The sequence below is a fragment of the Ochotona princeps genome, chromosome 8 (genome assembly GCF_030435755.1).
Source record: "Ochotona princeps isolate mOchPri1 chromosome 8, mOchPri1.hap1, whole genome shotgun sequence".
NCBI lineage: Eukaryota > Metazoa > Chordata > Mammalia > Lagomorpha > Ochotonidae > Ochotona > Ochotona princeps.
In genome coordinates, this window is record NC_080839.1 from 21,092,240 (window position 1) to 21,118,826 (window position 26,587).

General features: G+C 39.0%; 1 protein-coding gene and 1 pseudogene across 2 annotated transcripts in view; both read right to left on the reverse strand.

Moving 5' to 3' along the window:
- CTNNA2 (catenin alpha 2) overlaps positions 1–26,587 on the reverse strand; it is a 1,134,503-nt gene that overhangs the window by 905,071 nt on the left and 202,845 nt on the right. The window lies entirely within an intron of this gene.
- Positions 23,415–24,216, reverse strand: LOC105942119 (BCL2/adenovirus E1B 19 kDa protein-interacting protein 3-like; annotated as a pseudogene).

Below are 26,587 nucleotides of genomic sequence, written 5' to 3' on the forward strand. Positions count from 1 at the left end.
TCCTAGTTTTCATGCCCTCTCACGGGAACAGTGACTCAAGAAGGGGGAACCCACTTTTTCACTCCCAGGTCTCTCTCAGTCCCGGTTTATGCACTCTTTAGGTGGTTCTGTGATTTGACTTGACAGAATTAGTCCCCAGTGCCAGCTTCTGCCAGCTGATGCTGCGGCTATGCCCAAACATCCCTCACCCACTCTAATTTCTGCTTGCACCCATAGGGATAATCAGCCCAGCCTGGCTTTTCCCTGATCTAGTCCACCTGCAGCGTACAGGTGTTGTAGCCTTGCTTAGTCTGATCTGTCTCTATCCCAGCCCACGCTCTCCAGTGGGAGTAGCTGTCCGGCGAGGGGACCAGCCCCTTAATCCCCCCGCCAGTTTTGCCCCTCCTTCCTGGATCTCACGTGTGCTGGTTGGATGCTGCATTCACATCCAGTACAGGCAACCATGCCCTGGCATTCCATAATGTGTACTGGTTTTGTCGCGACCAAACCCAGCTCATCCCACACTCTTTTCTGGTGATCGGATTTGCCAGTGGATGACATGAACTGATTCAGCCTGGTCTGTAGCACAGTATTTTTAATGATTTAATTTGCTATCAAAGTTTTTAATATCTTTCAAGCAATTTCTTATTTTCTATAGGTTTCTGAAGCTCTATTTTCTACCAGTGCAGGCTTGGAAAGCAAATAAATGCAACTGGCCCATAATCTGTTCGGCCAACGCTGACAGTCATGTTTATCGCCAAATTTTTTATCAGCTTTATAAAACCACAAGTTTTGTGGTTTATTTCTACTGATATTTATCTTGGTTAGCAGACTGGAGACTTTCTTGGAGGTTATCGAGAAAGTCCACAGGAAATCTCAAATACTGTAGCTTCTGATGTTTATTCTAAATCTCAGAACAAGCAGAGGGATTAGACAAAGTCTCAATTAAAATCCATGCAGTTCATAGGGAAAAGAGATTACACTGACAGAAAAAAAGGTGCTAAGTAAATGTGCACTCAGATGAGGGATACAGGTAGAACCAATATTGAAGCAGTGATTCATGCAGTGTTGACAGCTGTCACATCCAGCTCACTGATAAAGAATCAGACACAGTGAATTAAAGACTCAATAAAAAAAGAAGTACATATAATAGACAAAAAAAGTAAAACCACTAAAAAAATAAGGATGTTAGATCCTAGTGAAGAGACTATCCAATGTGTAGACAGGACAAATGTACTGTTATCTTGTTACCAGATTGAGCAGAGACCACAACTAAACACAAAGATGCTAAAGTTTAGAGGCTTTTTTTTCGGCTGGGACAGCAGGCACAAGTGAAATGTGGAGAATCTGCTATGCTAGTCTACAAAATCCAAGGGTTTTTAAACCTTAAAGCCACAGCCTGTATGACTTAAGGCCTCCTAGCGAGCGAAAGAGATTACAGAGACACAGAAACATAATTAACACTTTCATTGTTTATTCTAATGGTGCCAGACGCTCGGGTTAGAGCTGGTTGACTTTTTCCCTTATCCTCTGATTATCAATCAGCTTCAAAGGCTCCCCTGACAGATCCCACCAAAACACAGGTCTTTCATAGGTTTATCACCACCTTGACCAGGCAGTTGGCCAGTTCAAAGCTAGGGAGTTCACATGTATCCAATAAGGCTCCAAGAGTGATCCTGGAGAAAAGAGTGCAGAAACTTGAGAAGAAGCCTCACATCTGCTTCACACTTGGCCTACTTCATTCTCAGGCCCCAGGAAGTTGAAGGACAAACAATTTCAAATAGCTCTCTCTTTATCTCAATCTTTTCAATGCCACCCACAATATGGCAAGCATTAGAAAACAGCAGTCACAGACAGTTGCTTTTCTGAGGTGTAAAAGTTTTCTCCTCATGGAGGATTTACTCTTACACATTAGAATCCTACTCTTGCAGAAACTACAGCTCTACAATATTCAAAACTTAGATACAAACACTCAAGTCCCCTGAGCAAATGCAGGAACTGTTTGTAAAATCTCATTTTAGGCTAAACTCTTTTAAATTAAAAGATATCATCTCCTATTTTTATTTTGATTCTGACTGATCTTCAATATATGCACCACTTTTAGGAATTCTGAATTTAATTTTTTCACTTCTCAAATTAGAAGGATTATTCAGGTTAGGTGTACTAAAAGTGTTAAGAAGCAAAGCTGACAGTGAAACTAACAAAACAGGTTAATATCTATAATATGGATTTCTTTTCCATTGAGGTAAACAAATTTCAAGTCTTTTCACATACTGTAATAAGCACAATTTACACCATGTTCATAAAAAGCCTACAGTTATGGAGAAAATATGGAATAGTGCCAGGAAGTTACTAAGAAAATATGATTACTTCCCAAAGAATCAAATGAATTGAATCCTCTGTTAGTAAAATTTCAAATTTACTCATTGATGGAAGAAAATAAAGTAGGAAGAAAGTGATGGATTACTATAGAGGTTCATTTCTTAATCATTTTAAAATAAAGAAATAGATGAAGCTTCACTTGCTACCCTGTGAGGGTGAAGCTAATAAGTTATATAAAAAAGAAACCAAGTAATAAAAGGTAGACATAAAACAATGTCAGCATTAATGGTGAATAAATATGAGTCTCAAGAAAATGCAAAGAAGACATTTAGAATCCTTCTAATGGCAAAAAAGCATGTTGAAGAAATGGCAGATAAATAATGAGAAATCTAACAGTAGTAATACATGAGAGATACAGCTTTTAAATATCCCAATAATGGCAATTACAAGTTGATATTATCAGAGATAACTAGAACATAAAATTTAGATCTATTTGGAGCATATAACATTTTAGTAAAGAACATAATAATGACATCATGGAGATGCATTACATTCTTAAATGAGAAGACTGTAAAGATGAAATTTTTGCTCAATTTATTCCAGGATTAGCATTGCAGGTATTTGCATAGTAAATCAGGAAGAAATCTTTTAAGATTTTTTTTTATTTGAAAGGCAAAGTTTCTGAGAGAAAAGACAAGACAGAAAGAGATTTTCCATTCCCTGGTTCAGTCCTCAAACAGCTACAATAGCCAAGACTGGGCCATGCTGAAGCCAGAAGCCAGGAGCTGTTGTTGTTGTTGTTGTTGTTTAAGCTTTTATTCGCCATTCCAGCAGGAATGAGCACCAACAACAGGAGGGTTTCGTTTCGTATAAACAACGCTGGCCAGAAAGGACCTTGCTTTTCCCAGGAGGTAGGGAAAGCATATAATTTTGAATTTTCGTTGCTAACATGGCCTGAGTTGCAGGCACTCAGCCCCTGGCAGATGCATGCCTCCTTCTACTGCCAGGAATTGAAGGCATCAAAGCAATAGAACACTCCTTGCTCTGTAGTGTTATTCTGGGGCCCCTGGTGCTCCACAGTCTGAGCCTGTGGTCCTGGGAGTGAGGCAGATGGTAGAGATGTTGGGGTCAGAGACCTAAGCTGAGGACAGGGTAGGCGAGTAGCACTGTCTGGGGATGAAAAAGCAGTATGCCACTTCCAAGATCCTACAGTGCTGAGAACCATTCAGGACTCTGGGAGCAGACATGCCCCATCAACCACCACCTGAGAAAGGCTGTATGTGCCCTCATGTCATCTCAGCCAACTGGTCTACCACTGAGAGGCACCCAGGCTCTGTTGAGTGTTATGGATCTGGGCTTATAGACTGCGGAAGGGGCATCTAAGAGATCGGCCCCTTTACCCCAAGGGCCCTTCACAAGACAGAGGGAATCAAAGACACGAGGAACACAGGCTTCCAGTGCCCCCTCTAAAGAACTGGTCACCTGGGCTGCTGCCCAGGAAGCTCAAGTGAGATTGAACTTGACTTGGATTACTCCCTCCTTAAAACCCTGCACATCTCTAGGTGGTCAAAGGGCTAGGACTTCAAGGCTGCTTCTCTTAATGCCAAACTCTATGCCAGCCTCAAGGGCCAGGATGCCTGGAACTTCCTGCCTCCTCTCTCCAATGCTTCTTCCAAGTCTCCCATGTGGGTACAGAGGCCCATGCCTTTGGATCATCTTCTGCTGTGTTCCCGGTGAATTAGCAAGGAGCAGGACTGGAAGTGGAGCAGCTAGTAGTGGAACAGGAACCCATAAGAGATGCCAATGTCACAGATGGAAATTTCATCTGCTAGGCCATGGGAACGGCCCCAAGAAAAAATTTCTTTGACTCACTTCCACTTTTGTATTGTGTAAAATTAATATGCTTCCAATAAACAAGAGAATTATTTGTGATATGCATACACATGACTCTTGGTGATGAAATTTGGACCAGTTGAACAAATGTCTCAATGGAAATACTGAAGTGGTTTAGATCCAATGGTAGGTTGGAAATGTAGAGTTTATCTTTTGAGAGCTAAACTACTTTTGGGAATCCTCAGTCTAGTTCGTGCTGTGAAAACTAATACAGTTCCATCACCACATCCCCCACTAGTTATGCACACTCTCTTATCTTCCTATAAGAATCTGTGATATTCTATACTATTATAAGTTTTCCTATTCTTCCACTTTAAAGCTGTCATTTTCACTTTGATGTTAAGCAATTTGACTGTTCTTGAGCTGTGCCTATACTTACAGCTAAAATTGTAAAAGCTAGAGCTCATCTACTTTATTTCTAACTTGCATTTTAAGGGTAAGAAAATGTGACTTAGAGATTCACCCCAGGTAGAAAAAATTAACCTCCTCATGCTCACTTCAAGTTTACTTAGCATAAAGAAAATAAGGATTAAAGTATTCCTGTGCCCTACATTGTATGACCTCTACAACTTTAGAACTCAGTAGTCTCCCCTTGTTCTAACTTTTAACAGCAGGCTCTTTACATTTGTCTCAATGTGCTATTTTTATCCTATTGATTTGTTATTTCACTCTGTAGCATTATTTCAATATCTAATTACATGAATGCACTTACTGAAGTTAGTGTAAAGCCAAGCAATATTTTACTCTCTTTTCAGTACTCCATTGCACATGATCAAGCATATCAGGCTTAACAAATAGAAGAGCGTTGTATGTCAGATCAGAGTAAAATAGGGAGAAATAAGATTTCAAAATTCTCTTAACTAACCAAGTGACAAATTTTAGGGTTTTTGTGTAACAGTGACATTCAATAAATAAAAGATGAAAGAATTTGTTGCTTACCCATGAAAAGATCCTTAAGACTCAAAATTAAAGAGTTTTGTTTTTGTTTTAAAGATTTATTTATTTGTATTGGAAAGTCAGATCTACAGAGAGAAGGAGAGACAAAGAGAAAGATCTTCTGTCCCCTGGTTCACTCCCCAAGTGGTCACAACAGCCGGAGCTGAGTCAATTTGAAGCCAGGAGCCAGGAACTTCTTCTGGGTCTCTTGCATGGGTGCGGGGTCTCCAGGCTTTGGGCAGTCCTCTACTGCTTTCCCAGTCTATAAGCAGGGAACCAGAAGAGAAGTAGAGCAGCTGGGACTATTACTAGTGCCCATATGGGATCCTGGAGTGTGCAAGGCAAGGACTTTTAACCAATAGGTTAACATGCTGGTCCCAAAATTAAAGAGCTTTTAATGACGAAAACCACTACTCAGCCCTGTGGAAGAATTCACCACCTCTCAAGAAAATTGGAAAGTGTCGGGCCCAGCACCATGGCCTAGCAGCTAAAGTCCTCGCCTTGCATGCACAGGGATCTCATATGGGTGCCGGTTCTAACCCCGGCAGCTCCACTTCCCATCCAGCTCCCTGCTTGTGGCCTGGGAAAGCAGTCGAGGAAGGCCCAATGCATTGGGACCCTGCACCCACGTGGGAGACCCAGAAGAAGTTCCAGGTTCCCGGCATCGGATCGGCAAAGCACCAGTCCGTTGCGGCTCACTTGGGGAGTGAAACATTGGACGGAAGATCTTCCCCTTGTCTCTCCTCTCCGCATATCTGACTTTGCAATGAAAAATAAATAAATCTTTTTTTAAAAAAAAATTGGAAAGTGTCAAAATGAACAGTTCTCATAGAATGTAGCAAGTTCATATGAGGATGTACTTGGATCCACAACTGGGTCTTTTAGAATAAGGAGAGTACCAAGAACATGTTCTCATTAAAAAGCTGTCAGCCATTCTTTCAATACAACGGTGGGAATTGCAGGTATCTGAGATTATATCCAAAGGAACACCAGGCAAGCAGATGATAATCATAACTTAGGTGCCTACTACAGCTGACTGGCAAGCTCTTAAAAGTGGCTTATTCTTTGCTAGTACCTGGTAGAATATTAAGCCTTCAACTACCCTAACCAGCTATATTCTTTATCATCTCTACCTCCAACTTCTACTCATGACAAGAATCATTCAGGACTCACATGCTTTCTTTGCCTCTCAATAAATCTGCAAGTATAATTTTTTGTTCAACAGAGAAAAAATAGAAAATGCAAATGCCAACAACAGAGACTAGGAATTAAAACATAAATATGTAGAAGTGGACCTGATGTTTTCTATGGCAGTAAGGAGATTAGTCTTACTTAAAACTAAGGACAACCTGTGAATATGATAGGAAGTAGGTTTAAATAAATGTGGTGGAACAATCCTTGAAAGGCTCTTAAATCCTTACTAGTGAGTTCAGATTTTGCTAGTCAGTGCCAATTGTTTTTAAAGAGAAGCATATGTTTAAAGTGTTCGTTTCTCTCCCATTCAGTTTTCAGCCCACTGAAATTTCACTTTCATCCAAATATCTCCTGCAGCAGAGTCATCCCAAGCTGATGCATCACTAAGGTAATTAATATGTTCTCAATGTCAACTTATTTTTACTTCATCATAACACTCTGCCACATTTAACACTATTGACTCAAATCCACTCCCCCCTGGAAATACCTTCTGGTTAACGCTTTAAAAATAATCTTTTCATTCTTAAGACACGTGGCTTGAAAGGCAATATACATCATCTGCCAACAAGCTTATTTCTTTTTGTAACCACTTTCTTAAAAAAATATTTATTTTAACATTATTTTATTTATTTGAAAGGCAGAGTTTTATACACACAGATAAAAGGAGGAAGGAAGAGAGAGAGGGACACGATAAAGGAGAGCAAGATTGAGAATGAGATAGAGAGAGAGATTCCATGTGCTGTTTCACTCCACAGATAGCTCTAACAGCCAGGGCTGTGGATGAACCACAGGGCCAAACCAGGAGCTTGATCTGGGTCTCCAACCTGGGTGCAAGGGTTTAAGGATTTGGTCCATCTTCTGATTTCCCCCACCCATTAATAGGGATTTGAATTGGAAGTGGAGCAACTGAGACATGAATTGGTACCTATCTGGGACACTGGCATCACAGGCCACAGCTTCACAGACTACACCAGAATGTCAGCTGCTCTGTATCCATCTTTGTCTCTCCTTTCCCTAAACCAGGAAAAGTCTGCTACTATCATCAGCCCTTAATGTAGAACTCTACTTAATTAGCACTGCTCTCTCAGTAGCTTTTTTAACCTCAGTCTGTAAAGTTACTTAACTTCTCTCAAGGCACATCTCAAATATTTCTTCAATCTCATCACTCAAATGAAAAAAGATAAGGAGATTGCAGTTCTGTGAGGTTGAAAATGGTGATCCCAATGAAAACCTACCATGGAAACCCTCAGCAACATTCAAAGAGCGGGCATCACTGTTTTCAGATACAAATGATGGTAAAACCTGGTAATCAATCTGGGACCCTGGCTGGAATATACTGCTCATTATCTAATGTCCTAAGAGTAGACATACCATTCTGTACAATGGCAATAATGCCATTCTTTTCTCTGTTGCAATGTGTTTTATTGTAAGGTAAGCTGTCATATGGTTTTATTTTATCAGGCCTCATTTTCCAGGTATTTTTAAAATATGTGTTTGAGATAGAGAGGAAAGGAAGGAATAAGAAAAGTTCTGCAAATTGGGGTGCAGAAATTCAATTATTGTAACTGTCACCACTGTCTCCCACAATCTACAACTTTTTAAAAGCGAATTATAATTCTTTGTAAAAGATAGACCTACAGAAACTAAAGAAAATATTAAATATAAATTTGAGGCAATAAGTAAATGCTTTTAGTATGATATGACATTAGCATTAAATATTTTTGTATAAATATACACACACATATATATATACATATACAAAATAAATACCTGAACAAATTAATCTAATGAATTTTTAAAAATATTCCTGTGGACTTCATGAATTTTCATGTGGTTTGCAGAAGAAACAGCTGTGATTTATGTTAGGAGGGAGAACTTTAACCAAATATCTCTGTGTGTATGTGTGTGTATGTGTGTGTGTGACATATATTTGATGAATATATAATATACATTATAAACAGAAATACTATTTTAAATTATACAATTATAAATATATACATTATATATTTTATATATATTAAAGTTTTCATAAGGTCAATTGATAGAGGGAGGGGGAGACAATAGAGAGGCATTTGGGTTCATTCCTTTCATGACTACAACAGCTAGGACGGGGCCAGGTCAAAGCTAGAAGCTTGAGGAAATCAAGATGGTGAAATAGGATAAGGGCACATTTAAGCAGATGGAGAATCATTAGCCAGGGTGAAGCAGAGAGGGCACATTCTAGGAAATAGGAGAGCACAGGCTGGGGGCAAAGGGGCACCTGAAGACTAAAGGATACTGGAAAGCAGCTGAGACAATGCTGTCATGTTGCAGAGACCAGATACTCCAGCCACAGTCAGTGAGCAGAAAACTGAGCTCCACTGGCAGCTGGAGAGCCATCAGCAGTCACGTGGGAAGGGGGAGTTCACTGGGAGCTCAGGAGGTGAACTCAAGAAAAGAACTTCCAGTCCTGCTGTTTTGTTTGATTCAACCAGGAGCAGAGAAAGAGCAGTATACCCCAAGCAGCTGATGCAAGAACAGGGTGGATTGCATAGCCAGACACCAACTAGAGCTGCATTAGGCACCATTTTGCGCAGGGAGGCAAAGGCTGTGGAATGGGACTGTGCATGCCCTCAGCTTGGAGTTGAACTCATTTGTAGCTCAGTGCATTGCACCAAGGTGACATCCTACATGTTCCACCCTAAATAGGTACAGGTAGCTCCCAGATCTCATGACCAGCAGATCACGAACTCTACCAATGGCATATCAGGTGCCATTTTGTACAGCGTGGCAAAGGCTTTAAGACTGCAGGGATAACAGGGAGGTGAACAAGCACTGAGCTGGGAGCAAACTCAGTGAGCTCAGTGTATTGCACTGGTCTCACAGGGAAAATAATACCGACTTTTGCATCACAAGGGTAAAAATAGGTCCGTGTGGCACTCAGACCTAATGGCCAGCAAGTTCCAGTGAGAACAGCACCACCGACAACCTAGTTATTTAGAACAACTGTTGTCTCCCTAGTCCTGGAAACTGCTCAAACCAGAAGTGGAATAAAGGTTACACATCAACAGTGCAGCCACAGCACAGGATCACAAGACTTGGACTGAAGTGAGCCAGGAGCTGGGGCTATAGAGACCATGGAGGAAGGCTAACACAAGAGTTTATGTCTGACACTTGCTGGAGGGAGTGGCACAAGTGACTGCAAACAAAGTATTGGGTACCAAACACAATCAAGAAAATTGTGGGTGACACAGCTTGGAAACCTGGCCTAAGGAAAAAAGTCTGCTAACAGAAGTACAATGATCAAGAGCAAAACAAGAGACAAAGGCACAGTAAATATTACTGAAGACTCCTTTGCAAAGGAGCAAAAGCCTTTGCCAATCTCAGAGCTAACTGAGGAAGACATCGAGGACATGTAGTATAAAGATTCAAAACACTGGTTACAAAGCGTCTTATCAACAACGAGAAGCACATAGAGGAATTTAAGGAATATGTCACACAGATAACAGCAACACTGAAGCAAAATCAAACAATTATTAGAAATGAAAAATGCAGTGAAGCAAATTAAAAATTCAGCAAACAGTCTCAACACTACAATGAAGAAGGCAGAAGAAAGAATCTTGGAATTGGTGAAACAATGGTGAAACAAGCAAAAAGCTGGAAGAAGAACTGAGTTAAAGCAAGAAAAATATTCAAGGACAATGGGATATAAGTAAAAGGCCAAATGTAAGAGTCACAGAGTCCCAGAAGGTGCAGAAATAGAAGCTGGGTTTAAAAATGTTTAATCAAATAATAAAGGAAAATTTCCCTAATTTGGTGGAAGATTTGGGAAACAGAATACATGAGGGACACAGAATTCTCAACAGGGCTGACCAAAAGCAATCTTCACCACGACACATACTGATCAAGTTCTCTTCAATCAAACATAAGGAAAAGATCCTTAAATGTGCACATGAAAAAAATCAATTGACAAATAAAGGAAAGCCAATTAAATTCACAGCTGATCTCTCACAAGAAACTCCATGGGCCAGAAGAAAATAAAGTGACATTTTCCACATTCTGAAAGCAAAAAACTGTTGACCCAAAATAACATACCCAGCAAAGTTTTCCTTTGTTTCTGAAAACAAAATAAAATTCTTCTACAGTAAAGAAAAACTCAAATATGTCTCTTCCAGACCTGCCCCACAAAGGATACGTCAAAATGTTCTCTAGACAGAGAAAAGAAATAGCACCCACCAAACCAAAGGCAAATGTGAAGAGCATCCCAGTAAAATAACAACAGAAGACTAAATTAGACAAGGAAGAACCCATTGCTAAAATAACAGGACCATACTACCACTCATTCATATTAACCCTGAATGTAAATGGTTAAAGCTCATCAATCAAACGTCATAGACTAGCAGACTGCATCAAAAACAAAACCCATCTATCTGTTACCTACAGGAGACACATCTCACTAACAAAGATCAGCGAAAACTCTTTTTCATGAACTTTGATTTTTTTTGTCTTTATTTTCATTTCTTCAAAACAGTATTTTTCCCTCATATTAAATTCTTCACTGACCCATGGGTCATACAGTAGCATCATTTTCTTCAAGAAGGTTCTTGATTTTCCTTTTCATTTCATGGTGTTGTAAATTTCTATTTTCCTTCTGTGGCTGACTTTACATTATGACTTTTCATTTAACAGAAAGTATGGTAACTGTGTAATGGAGATTAACATCCCGATGTGAGGATGCAATTCAGTACACATCTCTACTTCCACATCAAAGATAGAATCCCAATGAATCTTTTAAATATATCTTGATAATAGGATGCTGAACTCTGCCACTGTCCATGTCTGCTGTTATGGACTTGTGACTGTTTATGAAGAACTATACTATTGTAAAAAGGTAGGGGAAATCAGTGTGGGGGGGGGATGGTTTTTAGAAATGGGATAAGGGAAATCCCCAAGCCTATGGAACTATGTAATAAAATAATAGTAGTAATAATAATAATGGAAAAATAAAACAACAGCAACAAGAAAAAAAAAAGCTAGAAGCTTGGAAGTCCATCTGAGTCTCCCAGCACTATTGGCAGGGGATCAAGAAGTTAGGCCATCTTCTCCTACTTGGTCAGGTACATTAGAAAGGAGTTTCATTAGAAATGGAGCAGCCAGGACATGAACTATCATCCATATTGAATGTAGGTGTTGTAGTCATGGGCTTAATCCAGTGTGTGACAAAGCCAGCCTCTGAATATTTACGTTATTCTTAAACAGACAAACAGCCACGGATTGTAAATTACAGTGACATAGTTACAGGCTAATTATCCTCCTTGCTTTTTACCATTTGAGATCACAAGAAGGTCTTGTTAAATGTTTATAGTCCTGATGCTCCTGTTAGCAATATTTTCAAACTCAGTAAATTCTTGCTAAGTTTTTGCTAGTCATTGATCTTCCATTTATAACCCCCACAACAACCATTTTAAATCATTCTTTTTCTTTTAATTAAAATGATACAAACTCGAGTTACAACTGAACCTACAACCCTGCAGCAATCAATGTTTGGTGGCTAGGTACAAGCTACTACCCCTCACATTGTCACTTGTATATGCATTACTCATTTTTTGGGTGGATTATCAACCAGAGTTCTGTTATAGAAGAACACAATCAGTCTGAGATATCAGAAGTAGATCAACCATGGGTGGCATAAATTGAAGATGATAAAATAAAACAGGACTCCTGAAGAAAACATTTTCAATTAAAAAAATAAAAATAAAGCACTGACAAAATCAGCCTTGCCACATGATTCCACTGTTTTTCTTCCATATTGTGCCCACTCTGCTTACTTGAAGAAGGGAGTATTTTCCTATTTAATTTAGGAAAAGACTATTTGGAAAGGTTACAAATTTCAAAGTAAAGAAATATTAAGAAAAATTTCATTCATCCTCCGTCTCTTCAAATATAACACATCAAATATAACAGATTTACCTCATCCTACTGGTCTTAAGTCACCGGCAAAATAGAGGATAGTGGAATTTTCAGGCTTCCCAAAAGCTATGGTACTTAGAATTAGTAATCTGTTTCTTCTCACTTAATGTCCTAAATGTACTAAAAGAAACCTCCCAGCATGAAGTATAGCATGTACACCTCATATTAACAATTAAAAATTATGAATCATTTTCTCGCATTGTAGAGTGCACTGAATTTCTGTGTTTCTCTCCCTTGTGTTCTCGTTCCCTTACCTGTACTCTGTCCTCCCTTCCCCCCCTCCCTCTCTGGAGCACAGCAGGAAACTAGCCTACGTATTGTTCTGTATGTGTACTACATTGATTCCACTATTTCGTTAAATGACATATATCAAAAACACACTTGTCAAATTTTGGTCACAATGAAATATTTAAAGTGTAAATTTGAAGACACTGATAAGAAATTTTATATTATTAACAAATATATATTCAAAAACTTAGCTGGACCTTGTACCGAAATGAAAAGCATCCAAACCAATAGCATTTATTAATATTTATCAGTAGTGACTCTAGTCTTCTATCAAAGGAACAATCCTTAGAAGATTTAGTTGGGTATATTCAACAGGATACCTACTAAGATATATGAAAAGAATCACTTCCTTACTAGCACACACAGAATACATTTCTTTCAAAAACAAAAAGTAGAAAAAATGCCCACAAATTCTCATCCTTTTTCTTATTGATTACTTTCTCCACAGAATAAAAAATCATAATTGATAATGCAATCTTTCTATTGTCTTAATAGAATTGTAAGTGCTCTCCAAATATGCCCAACATGTTTAACTTGTTTAAGCACATGTGTTAAGAACAAGGAAATAAAAAGCATTTTCACTCTCACTTGGACAAGAAATTTGTCTGCAACAAATCCTGAATCTGGGAAGAAAAATAATGCAGGTTTTAATTTTCCTGATTATACCAGTGTAGTCCCATAAGATAATGGTCAACACATTTGCCTAATTCTATATGCAACACAAATTTATACTGCCACATTCAACTGCTTTTATGGTAAGAAAACTGATGTGGCTGCATAATTTAATTATAGGATGTATGACATATCCCCTTTTAGAAGGCTTTCCAAAGAAATAATTGCATCATCTTCCAGCATTTTTCTAATTTTAAATGTAAGAGTACATCATTATTCTCCCATTAAGTCATAAACTGCTGATAAAATGCCAATGACTTCAGAAAAGTCCACACTGACATTTACTGTAGGGCCAGATTCCTTATACATAGAATCCAGCCTTCCACTTGAATGCACTGCCACATTATCAAGCTGAGTTCCCTAACAGCAGCTTCACAGGCATTGGCACTTTAGAGAACTGTTGATGAAATAAAGGAGAAAATGAGCAGGCTGTAATTACACTTGTCAAGAATCTGCTTGTGAAACTTTATTTGGACAATTCATAAAAAATTAGGGAACACATTTTCTAAATCAGGATAGCATTTCTCTTTAAAACCAGTACTAGCATTTTCAAATTGCAGAATGGGTCCTACATGATCAGTTGCTGAAGCATCCAGTATTATAAAGTGAAATGTCAGTTAAAGGAACTGGAATGGGGCAATGAAAGAAAATAGGCTTAGAAGGCTGCTATTTCATATCTGGGTAAGAAAGGACAGAATCTGAGACTCAATGTGCCATTTTGAAAAATAACACTGAGATGTGTACCTCGCAGAGATGTGAGGACGTTGGGAAGCTTAAACAGCTCTGTAACAAAAGTGACGCTTCAAAATTATTCAACGAAACCATGGAGAAAACAGCATTGTCAGAACACCTATACATCTGAGAAAGAGAGAGGGCACACAAGAACGAGAGAATGAGAGCAAGCTCTTCGATCTACTGACTTATTTCAAATTCTGGCAATGACTAGGGCTGGGTCATCCTGAAACCAGGAGCTGTGAATATAATCCAATGAAGCTGAAGCTGAACCTCAGAGTAGAATCAGGACTCCAGTTTGGACTGTGGGTGTCCCAAACAGTAATTTTATCTCTAGGGAAAATACTGACTTTGAGGTTAGAATATCTGAACCTGAACCTAGACCAGTCACTGGTTAAAAGAGTAATCCTACAGCCAATTCATATTACCAAGCAAACCTATCAACGGTCAAAGGTATCTTCAAATTTATTTTTCAGTTATAAATCAAAATACATTTCCAGTTTGCTTCAAAGTGTTACACTCCATAATCTGATAAGATTCTTGTTTGATTAATGATGAAAAGTTTTATATACAAATGCCTGAAATGTTACTACCACCAATGAGAAGCTAAAATAATTGAAAGAATACTAATCACAGTGGATTTCCTTATGAACAAATTCAGAGGGATTAGGAAAGCAATATCAGAAGCCTATATATCCAGCACAGTGGTGTGGCAAGCTAATCCTCTACCTGGGGTGCCAGTACTCCATGCTGCCACCACTTTGTGTCCCTGCTGCTCTAGTTCTGATCCAAATCTGTGCTTATGACCTGGGAAAGCAGTGGAGGGTGGCCCAGGCTTTGTTGGCTTCTGCATTCACGTGGGACACCCAGAAGAAATTCCTGGCTCCCAGGTTCTGACCAACCCGGTTCTGGCTGTGGTAGTTTTTTGGGAAATAAGTCAGTGGATAGAAGATTTCTGTCTCCCCACCCAAATCTTTAAAGTAGAAACAGATTTATTTTTAAAAAGAAATCTCCTGAAATCTTTCCAGGTCATTTAGGTTGCTCATGAGTATCTTATAAAATTCTTCAACACAGCCAACAACTTTCTTCAGATATGAACTTCACTGACGTTTTTAAATAATTTGCTTCTAAATCGAATATATATGAAAAAACACCAAGTGACATTAACAGCATAATCTTACCTATTTACTATAAGCAATGCATAATTCACATTTTTTATATATTTTTTATAAAGTGAGAACTAGTTCAACTTTTCAAATTAAATATGTTCATCTTGCAGTTATATTTTTAGCAGTTTGCTAGTGATTTTGAGAAGTGGAGGATTTGCTAAACAAGAAAGTCTTAGGCAGGTGTTTAATTGGACTAATTAAGCAATTTGTAGTCACTTCCGGTTTTCCATTTGCTTTTTTGTGAATACAGATAAGCAACACAACTGATTGCCTAATTAGACTATTTAAAACCAACTTATTTTTATAGCCAGGAAATGTTTTTCAAAATATAATTATAAACTCAAAATTGAATAAGTGATCTAGAATTTTATACATTCCTATTGTTTTGACCACTTATATATATGTGTTTATATATGTATAATATATGTGTACCATTATACTATATATATGTACACACCATTATATTTTTTATATAGGGAAATTAGATATTTCATTATAATATATAATATATATAAGGTTATATATATACTATATACAGTATATATTCTAAATCTGTGTCTATATCTCTCTCTGTATAAGCACACATACATGCATGTATATCTACAAAGGAAGAGAGAGAGAGAATTTATATGGAATTAAACATGGAATTCCACAGGAATTCACTTGAGTATTTTTATTTGCCAGGATGATGTCAATCTACTGTCAATAACTAAAAGTATGGCTTCCAAGTATAAAAAGCTTCAGAAAAAAAGGATATGTCTGAAAATTTGCTGGCTAAGTTTTAGATGTTACATATGCCTAAACCCAAATTACTCCCATCTTATCCCCCTATACTCAGAGATGTCAGCCCACAGGTCACCTGGCACATAGAACAATGTCCAGAGTACTTTATTCACATGAACTTCATAAGCAACATCAATGGCCTCTCATCACTCGCTCACTGCACTTTACTACTTCTTCCTAGAATAACACAGTATCCCCCCAGCGGCACAGGGGAAAGAACTCCATATTATCTGTGGTAAATCTTTGGATCATAGAAATTTTACAGAAAGGAATAGGAGAACATTTCCAAGGCATCAGGCCAAATTGAGGAACATATTTCATACCAAGGCATTAGCAATTTTGAAAACCTAAAAAGTAAAGAAGGATGGTTAAAAAATGTTTTTAAAGATGGTAGATAGTCTTTTGCTACAAAAACATAATTAGATTTTCTAAGAAACTCAAATAAGCACTAAAGGAGATAATAGCCAATAATATTCATGGAGTCACTCTCAGACCTTCTCCAATACCAAGGTCTATGTTATGAATTTGTCCTTGACATTAGAACATTAGAAAAGTATAAGTGCATAATCATTAACTGGCCCTTCTGCCAATAAAGAAAGCACTTCCAGTAACACCTACTTTGTGACAGCAGTTTTGTTGAGTACTTACTATGCTTTATCTTAATTAATTAAACATAATCTGCATAACCACTCTGAATAAAGATCTCAACCTTGTGTCAATGATGAGAAGCAACAGCTGATGGATCCTTGCTTACAGTCACACTGAAGTCAGTAGCCCATTCAGGCTCTTTCTATTACATTCTTATAATTTTGACATCTGACATTCTATGTTAGAATAGCAAGTTGGGTTTTAATAATTTTGAGATCTTTTATTTTAGTGAAATAAATATAAAATGAGAATCATAATATGATAAATTGGAAAGTCATATATCAACATGGTATTGAAAATACAAATTCTGGACAGAACGAAAAGCCAGGCAGCTCACTTTCTGGGCCCAGGCACAGAGTGTGAAAACACACGCAGACAGAGTATTGGACAGAGGATATACCTCAGGGTCCCTTCTAGTTGTGATGCTCATAGCAGAGGAAAGGAAGGAAGTCAAGGGTAGCACACTTCCAAGAGCGTGGGTACCAGAAGGAGTACTGCAAAGACAAGCCACCCACTGAAAGCTTACTCATTGTCTTCAAAGTGGCACTAGTGTTGAACATAAATATCTTAAGTAATCAACATTTATTCTATTCCATTCTTTCAATATCTGAGAAAAATGCCCATTTCCATTCTTAAAAGAGTCATAACTAAAGTAAGAGAAGAAATGGGTTAAATCCATTGGGATATTAGGGCACCGAACCACACTACAAATTTTTGTATACTCAGCTTCCCCTACTTGAAGCTTTTTCCCCTAAAAGATGACACATTTTTAGCAAGCATATATACATTAGAAATAATCCAGATCTAACTGAGAATAGAATAGACAGGAAGGGGTGGGGAAGAGGGAAAAGCCAACAGAAGAAACAGCTGGTAATAGCAGTAGGTACTATGATGCCCCCTGTTTGGCTGTCGAAGCAGCCAGTAACACACAACAGGACAGACCTGCGAGGGTGGCCTTCCAGGTTTCAGACCTTCCAGGTTAGACAGCTGATGGGTCAATTCAATCAGTCTATTGTAAGTAAGATCCACTTAATGGCTGAATGATCTAGAGGCAGGATATAGGTTAGTAATACAAACAAGATCAGACACAAATACTCTACAGATATTGAAGCACCAAGTGCCTTAGCCTTGGTACAGAGAAATAATTCACTCCTGAGAGGAAAAAGGCATAGAATCCAAATCAAAAGATCAGTTGTAAATTGAACCAAGATAGCAAGAGGTGAGGCAATGTTGAAACTCGGATGTATGACCTTCCTGGAGACAAAGTACTGAATGCTTGAGTGGCAAGACTAAGTTCCAAAACTCTTAAGTTACGCATCATGCTTCAAAAAATATTTGCTGCCCTGTTAGAGCTGACCTGGTGACCACACAAGCTTGCAGTGTGCATAGAAATTCCCTTCAAAACCAACTGAGGTACAATCCTGCTATAACCAAGCATAGACGTTTTCATAGAACCAGAGAATATTCCAGTGTGGTACATGAAGATACACCCACTTATCGAGTATTCTAGAAACAACGTCCACAGTCTACTTAGCTCATGCTGGTAACTCGTTATTGTAATAGAAATTTCGTATCTTTTGATAGAAAGCCATTCAAGCAAAGAGTAAGATATTAACATCCGTTAAAAAAACTCATTATCCAAACACGCAACAGCTACTTGGGCACCAGAAATGGGAAGAAAATCTACACGCAGCACCACCCTTTGAAAAGTAATGTAACTGAAAAGCTCCTTTTTAACAGAGCAGTTTTCTCCAAGAAAAGCAGCAGAATTTCAAAAAATGTATATCTATAAATCTTTTGCTGTGGTTTCTAACATCCAATGTATTTATTAGAAAGACTGAAAGATGAACTTTCTAAGTGTTTTGATATTAACTATTCTATCATGAGGTACACTGAAATATCTCAATAAATGCACTTTATCTGAAAAGTAGTAAACATTGTTTCAGAAGATAAACCAGAAAAGATAGTTAGTTGCAAGGTAGATAATACTACTAAAATTTAGAAATAACATCTGTTGCCTTCTTTTATTCCTTTTATATCAACAAGCAAGTCCCCAACATCAAATCTGACTTAGAGGACTCTAAAAGTTCAAAAGCAAATGGTCTTCAAGATATTGCAAGTAGGCTTTGTCCTGAGATAAGAAACCCAAAAGGGACATATACATCTGTATTGATCTTTACCAAAACTACACTTCAATCTTGGTCCCAGACCAGATTATGAGCCTCTTCTGACTCAGGCTCACCCCGGGGCATGCATTCCTAAAGAATTGCTAGGTTCTAGAAAAATCTGTGAAGCAACAATCGTTTCCTGTGCTTTGTTACTGCTATGTCCTACACAGTCTGATGACAGTTCTACCTCCTGGTTTGGTATCTATCCTTGGAGAGCTGGGCTTTCACCTAATTCTGATGCTTCAAATGACATTCTGTCTCTGATTTTTACTTTCATCATATTTCCTCTTACACTTTCTACTGTCATGTGATCAGTGGTGGTCAGTTCAGACATGGTATAAGAGTCTAGGAGACACTACTGCTAAGATGGTTCAGAACACAGGAATCTCAGGAATAGCCTAGATAAGATTCCAGCCTCCAGTATCTTTTCACAGAGCACCCAAACGTTTTCAATGTAGCCTGGCCACATTTCTCAGAGGAGTCTACCACCCCTCAACCAGGGGGCTTTTTTTTTTTTTTAGTTACAAAGTCAGATATACAGAGAGGAGGAGAGACAGAGAGGAAGATCTTCCATCTGATGATTCACTCCCCAAGTGAGCCGCAACGGCCGGTGCTTTGCCGATCCAATGCCGGGAACCAGGAACCTCCTCCAGGTCTCCCATGCGGGTGCAGGGTCCCAAAGCTTTGGGCCGTCCTCGACTGCTTTCCCAGGCCACAAGCAGGGAGCTGGATGGGAAGCGGAGCAGCCGGGATTAGAACCGGCGCCCATATGGGATACTGGAGCATTCAAGGAGAGGACTTTTTAGCTGCTAGGCCACAGTGCTGGGCCCGACCAGGGGGCTTTGTTGCCTCACACTGGCTAACAGCACCAGCATTAACAGAATTGCTGTGCCTCTCACTTGTCTTTATACTGACCAAAGTCCGAGGAAGCCTAATCAAACCAAGACAAGAGTAGAAACGAGACTTGGCTTGAATCTTTCTAATTCAGGAAGCTGTTAATTCCCAAGGCTGTTTGTAGGATTTCTTCCCCCTTAATTAAGGTTCACTTTTATCAAAATAGGATACTAATATAGTGAGTGGCTTTAAAAGATGCCAAAACACTTACATCAAAAAGTTTGCTTTCACCTCTGCTGATAACAGACACACACATAGAAACAACTTTTATTTCCTAAAACTGCTTCTCTTGGTATCTGCACCTGTATTGTCATATCATAAGTATATACTATACTCATAAATATTCAATTTTAGATGTTCTCTATGACTTCCTTTTATGAAGACGAAATGTTCAGCATCCTCAGTGTTGCTTCCTTCCAATATTATAGCACAATTATTTTTACATCCATCCTCAGTGTTTTTAGGCCTTTGCCAATGCTGACTTATTTTGATATAAGGAGGAGCATTAAATTTTTTCTGCTATATCTTATTATTATTATTTACTGAAGTCAACTATTGCTCCATTTTAAAACTCAATTTTATAAAGAGCTGTGGCTGAGGTCTTCATACACTTTCAACAACTCTGTAAAATTTGTATAAAGCACCATAATTTCCATATTAACAAGTGATGTGTGAATAATTTTTTTTTCTGATGACCAAGGAGCCCTTCCCAAAGCCCTGTCCTCCAGTCCTAGAACTGCTGCTTTCCAGGGCTGCCATGTGCATTTGGCCTTCAGCCTGAAGACTTCCTTTGCTGGTATCTTTGAATTCCTGCCTTTTTCCCATCCTCAATATACCCAGTCCACAGCCTTAATTTGTTTACTTCCTCATTTAGATGGAACATATTAAGGAGTAGCTTTTTAACAAAGAAAAATATTTTTGCCTGACTCTAGCTCTAACCTATTCTCATAGTCATTTGGCTGGTTATGCAATTCCCCATTGAAATTATTTGCAGTCCTCTCTCAGAATCTTCCACTTATTCCTGAATCCGTATATGTCAGTGTAGACCATTAATTCTGCTGTAGATCATTAAATCAGTGGAATATTTTAGAAAATGACTCATGTTTCCCCTTATCATTTCTTGTTCCACTATTTAGAACAATGCTCCCAGTCTATTCTTTTTCCTGTTTATCTGACATTTTGCCCCCATTTTAGATTTCTTTTTGATTTTGTTTTACATTTTAAAATCTATCTTCCAAGCAGCCTACATCTTTGTTCACTTTGGTCATCATACTTTAAAAAGTATCAAGCTTCGCTGGTTCTAATCCCGGCAGCTCCACTTCCTCTCTATCTCTCCTCCTCTCAGTATATCTGACTTTGTAATAAAAATAAAATAAATCTTTAAAAAAAAAAGTATCAAGCTTCCCTGATCATATCTTATGTGAGCAGAATTTCTTTCACAGATAATTTTTTTGTCTGAAAATATTCTACATTTTTTGCACTTACGCTACCTATAATGGTGCCCTCTATCTTATTTTTAGGATGTCCCTTTTTCCCCCACTTTACTCCTTTTTTCCCAAGGAAGAATTTATATTCTTTATTTCTTTTCATTTTAATACATTTAAGAGTAGTCTTTAGAAGATCTATTTTTTTTCCTTTATCCTCTGCACTAATCTTCTGCAGTAACATCTGCCCTCCTATGTTAGTCTAATAAAGTTATAACCAGTGAACCAAAAAGAAAAAATCTAAGTGAATAGAACAATAAATGGGAATGGTATTTGCATTCCCATCTGCCAATCTTTTGTTTCCCATGTACAATGTCCTATTGAGGGGGCACCTCTACCAGACAATGACTGGCAACTACAGCAATAGGAACCCACAGCAAAGCAAGGAGCCAGGGGATGCAGTATTGAGTGATATCTCTCCCAAGAAGGCAGGAATCTTAACCAGTTTAATTTGCCAGGACATTCCAAAAGGTTAATATAGTTATTACCATATAGTAGAGCCTTGATAAATATTTTTAGGATGAATAAGTAATTCAGACAAATGTGATAAATTATAAGACTGTTAGAATCATTATTTCAGACTGCCAAAGTGACACAAATCATATTGTGATTCAATATTCTATTCTATTCTATTCAATAATTGTATCACTGATATCAGAACATTCCCTTTACAAGGTTTAGTTTTTGACATCTTGAACTTTAGAAACTTCTTGTTACAGATCTATGTTTCTTTCCTGAGTGATTATCACCTTGTGTTTTAATCATTAATCTCATATCTTTTGAGGAAAGCTTATTTTGTTGCACAGATGCAGAGGGAAACACAGTAGAAAGTTATAAGCCATATAATCTGAAATGATACTCTAACCTGTGGAAGCAAGAGGTGAGACGCCCTCAGCAATGAGAGTTCAAGTGACTGCCATAATCCAGCTTTGGAGCTCATCTCACTAAACTTTACGCAGGACCCTCCAAACATCATTTGCCTCACAGCACCTCCACATACCAGCTTCTCCTACCTTCTCTTACCCAAACAGCTTTCCCCATATCTCCGCTGGGGAGACAGTTATGAGGCATGCTTCCTGTTTCCTGTTCTCGTGGGCCATGCCAAAAGCCTTTGCCTGACCTCAAGGCCTGTGTCACAGTTGGCCTTTACGCACACCAGGCAGTGAACGTATCTCATTCAACAACCCCGTGACATGCAGTAAGGATAGGTCTAGTCATGTTGTAAAAGTCAAATTTTAAAAAATGAAATGATTTTGTTGCTTTTATTTTAGGATAACTCCAGCTGGATACTAGTGTTTCTTTTCCTAAGAATTCATATATCTGAGTATCATCCCAGGCAATTAAAAGCTCCAACATACCATCAGCAAAAATTTACATCATTATGGAATTAATTGACATAGTAATGAGTAACCAATATGTTAAAAGTAAATGCGAGTTCGATGGCTCTGTCTTCAGACCAGAAAGGGTATACCTAAGAAGCCGTTGAACTTGACTGGACAATAAGATGCTGGACTCTATGTTTGGTATACGCTTGCAATGGGGGAATCTCAACTGAACTTGAGCTGTGGTTATGCAACAAGGTGGAGGAATCCACCATGGTGGGAGGGTTTGGGGAGGGGTGGGGAGAACCCAAGTACCTATGAAACTGTGTCACATAATACAATGTAATTAATGTATTAAAAATAATAAATAAAAAACATATATAAATACATAAAAAAAAGAATTCATATATCTGCCGATTAAAAACCTGTTACAGAATACTGCAGTTAATCTTACTAGCCTTCTAATTTGAGTTTCTGGATTTAACTTACTACTTTTTGTTATATTTATGGGAAAATTGGAGATTTCTGTCCATGGTTAATTTATTTATTTTGGGGGGGGGTTGGCAAAGGTTTATTTTTTTCCTATTTCCAGTCTCTTTAAAGCACGTATTTGCTTAACCAAGCTTTGCAAGTACACAGATGAGCAGAGAAAGATCAAGTCCAGCAGTGTGTGTGCAGATGTGTCCGGGCAGGTGGTGGGCACACCGCAGGGCACAGAGGCAGTTGCACCTGCCCATCCCGGCTTCTAAGCATGACCCACACCATCAGCGTAATTAAGTAGCCGTCAGTTGGCAGCTGAACCAGTTTAAGTTAAACGCAATTTCTACAACAATGTGAGTGTAAGGCCACAGTGCTATTTCAAACCGTTCCTGTAGTGATTCTCCCATCAAAGACTGGTTCTTTGGAAGTTAGTGTTAATGGGATTAAGGTTTCAGTTAGACTTCTCAATGCTATAATATGTCTTATACTAGATACTTCTACCTAACGTCCTGAAGAAACTTGTGACCAAACTGTTAGAGGTGGCACAGGCCAGCCTGGCATGCTCACTGGCTGACACCTGCCGGCCTGCGCCGTGCAGCATCTTGTCCAATTCCCGGCGAAGAAGCAGCAGTGAGGCCGGCCCGGGCCCCAGCCGGTGTCCAGTCGGCCATGCCACAGCGCACTCAACACCACGTGGTCAGGTGCGCAGAAGGTGGTGGTGGACGTGGTCAGCCGCCGAACAATGTAGATCCCCAGTCTGATGGCCAGAAGGCGAGACAGCAGCAGGGACGGGAGGAAGACCTTGAGGAACTCAGCCGAGAAGATGCCCCCTCTTCCTCATGGCACTCGCATTCCTCATGGTGAGGGTGGCCGTGCGCTGCGGCTGCCTGAGGAGGAACTCCTTGGGAGGGATGTTTTCTGGCCGACTTGACCAATCCCATATCCAGTCTGAGTTTTTCTTTAAGATGCTTTCAACTTCTTTCCTTCACTCAATATAATCCTCCTCAGACTGATTGCTGTTCTCCCCAAGGCTTTGGGTGTCTGTTTCCGACACTCCGGTAGGGTCCTGCAGAGTCTACGAGCAAGGTGGGCTGTCGTAGTGAGAGCTCTTGGGGCTGCTCCATTCAGACTCACACTGGGCATCCAGAAGAATCTTCTCCATGTTGCCATTATAGATGGAGGCCGAGGCCGGGGTGCTGCTCCCATTACTGCTGAAGTGCAGCTCTACCACGGCAGAGAGTGGAGCCGGGACGGGCGGCCCGAGCGGCGGCTGCGCCAATGAGCCGAGGCCGCAGCCCGCCATGGTTAATTTAAATACTATTTCTTAAGCATTTTCTTTATGATTACAAGCACTTAAAAAAAACTTAGAAAAGTTATGTTGAATGGATCTAATTATAAAATATTTTGATTGACAGATTTTGTGATTCTTCAGTATAGATCCACAGCAAAGGTACAAACCAGCTTATTTTGTAAAAACTACTGCACACATCACCTGACCAGTATTAGTGCCAATTTATGGCATTTCTCATCTCCTCTCATCCACTGTGTATTCAACTTTCATTTGTAGACAGAATTCACGAAAAACAGTCCTCAAACATTTGTACTTTACGTCTGTATCAGAGAGGAAAGCTAGATACTCAAAGGAAAAAGAGTTTTTCACAGGTTTTGATGACTAGCAGCAGTAGAAATTATGTTTTTTGGTTGACTAATAATGTAACACTGGGGAAATTTACTAACTTGCCTAGGGCTTAATTAGTTATCTGAAGATTGAGGCCAAGGGGTGAGTGGCACTGCTTGTGATGCCCACATATATGTCTGGGTGCCTGGGTTCGAGCCACAGGTCCAATTTCAATCAAACATCTCATTGATACACACCATGAAAGCACATGAGGCTCATGTTCTGGACACTTTGCAACCCACATGGGAGACCTGGATTCATCTGTGGTTCTTGGCTGCATCCTGACCCAGCCTAGATGTTACGTGCACCCGGGATTAAATCAGTGAATGAAAGATCTTTGTGCCTCTCCCTCCTTTCCCTACTACACCCTTGCACCCGTATCCCTCTCTCGTCTGCTTCTGCCCTCCCTCAATGCCTTTTAAAAATAAAATGAAATAAAAATATTTTAAAAATAGATTGAGATAATTTGTAATATACAACTGGTTTCCAGACTAAATGAGATGACAGAGTACTTGACAAAATGCCCCCTATACGGTAAATATTGAAATGTAACTATTGTCATTATTATCAATGTTTCAAGAACAGCATCATGTTCTTTTAATCTTATGAATGGCATCTAGGCATCACCAAGCAAATCAGGCCCGTAACCTGATCCTAATGGTAACTGAGTTAAGAATGTTACATACATAGGCATTTGTTTTCTAAAAAAATAACAATAATCCGTGATACACATAAATTACCTGATATTAAAATTAATTCTCGTGCTTGCTTCGGCAGTACATACACTAAAATTGGAACAAATTAATTTTTGTCCATAAAGAAATTTTATGGAAACAAAGGTATCCTTTGCTTTACATACTGTCTGTGGCTGCTACTTCACAGTAGCATATTCGAACACTGTGCAACAGAGACCACATGGCCCACACAGGCCAAAGTTATCTAGAGCGGGGTGTTGTGGCTCAGCATGTCAACCTGCTTTGGAGCACTTAATATCATATATCTGAGTGCCAGCTCAAGTCCTATCTACCCTGCTTCAGACTCAGGCTGTCATTGAACCAAGAAGGCTGCAGATGATGGACCAAATATTTGAGTTTCTGCCATCATATAGGAGACCAGGATGGAGCTCTTGGTCCTTTGCTTCTAACCCTGATTATTGTAGGCATTTAGGGAGTGAATTAGCAGATGGAAAATATCTTTTATCTGTTTCTCCTCCTTCTGTCATTCTGATTTGCAAATAATGTTTCCAAATAAAGTTACTATCTGCGTGTTAATAAAAAAGTTTTCCAAAATCTATTCTTGGCTGTCAAGTAAAAGTTTTCTCAGTTGTCTAGGAACAAGGTCTTTTTCCCTTTTGTTTATTTGTATGAATGTGTACTGCCTCTCACTTGTAGGATAATGGGAGAAAGAAAGACATAGGAAAGACTAGCAAAATGGGTAAAGGACATAACAGACAGTTCTCAGAAGAAGAAATACAAAAAACATATGAAAAAATTCTGGACATGATTAGCCATCAGGAAACACAAATCAAAATTACAATGTGGGGCCTGGTGCGACACTGTAACAGTTAAAGTCTTCGCCTTGAACATGCCGGGATCCCATATGGTCACAGTTCTAATCGCGACGGCTCTGCTTCTCATCCAGCTCCATTCCTGTAGTCTGGGAAAGCAGTCAAGGATGGTCCATGGGACCCTGAACCTGCATAGGAGACCCAGAGGAAGTACCTGGCTCCTGGCTTCATATCGACACAGCTCCAGCCATTGTGGCCACTTGAGGAGTGAACAATCAGATGGAAGATCTTCCTCTCTGTCTCTCCTCATCTCTGTATATTTGCCTTTCCAATAAAAATAAATAAATCTTAAAAAAATTACAATGTGATATCATCTGATCACTGTCACAATTGCTATTGTTATACAGGCCTGTACACTACTTTCTTTGTCTTTTATATTTATTTTATCTCATTTTTGCCTTCCTTCTGTGTTAGGGTACAAGGAGAGGT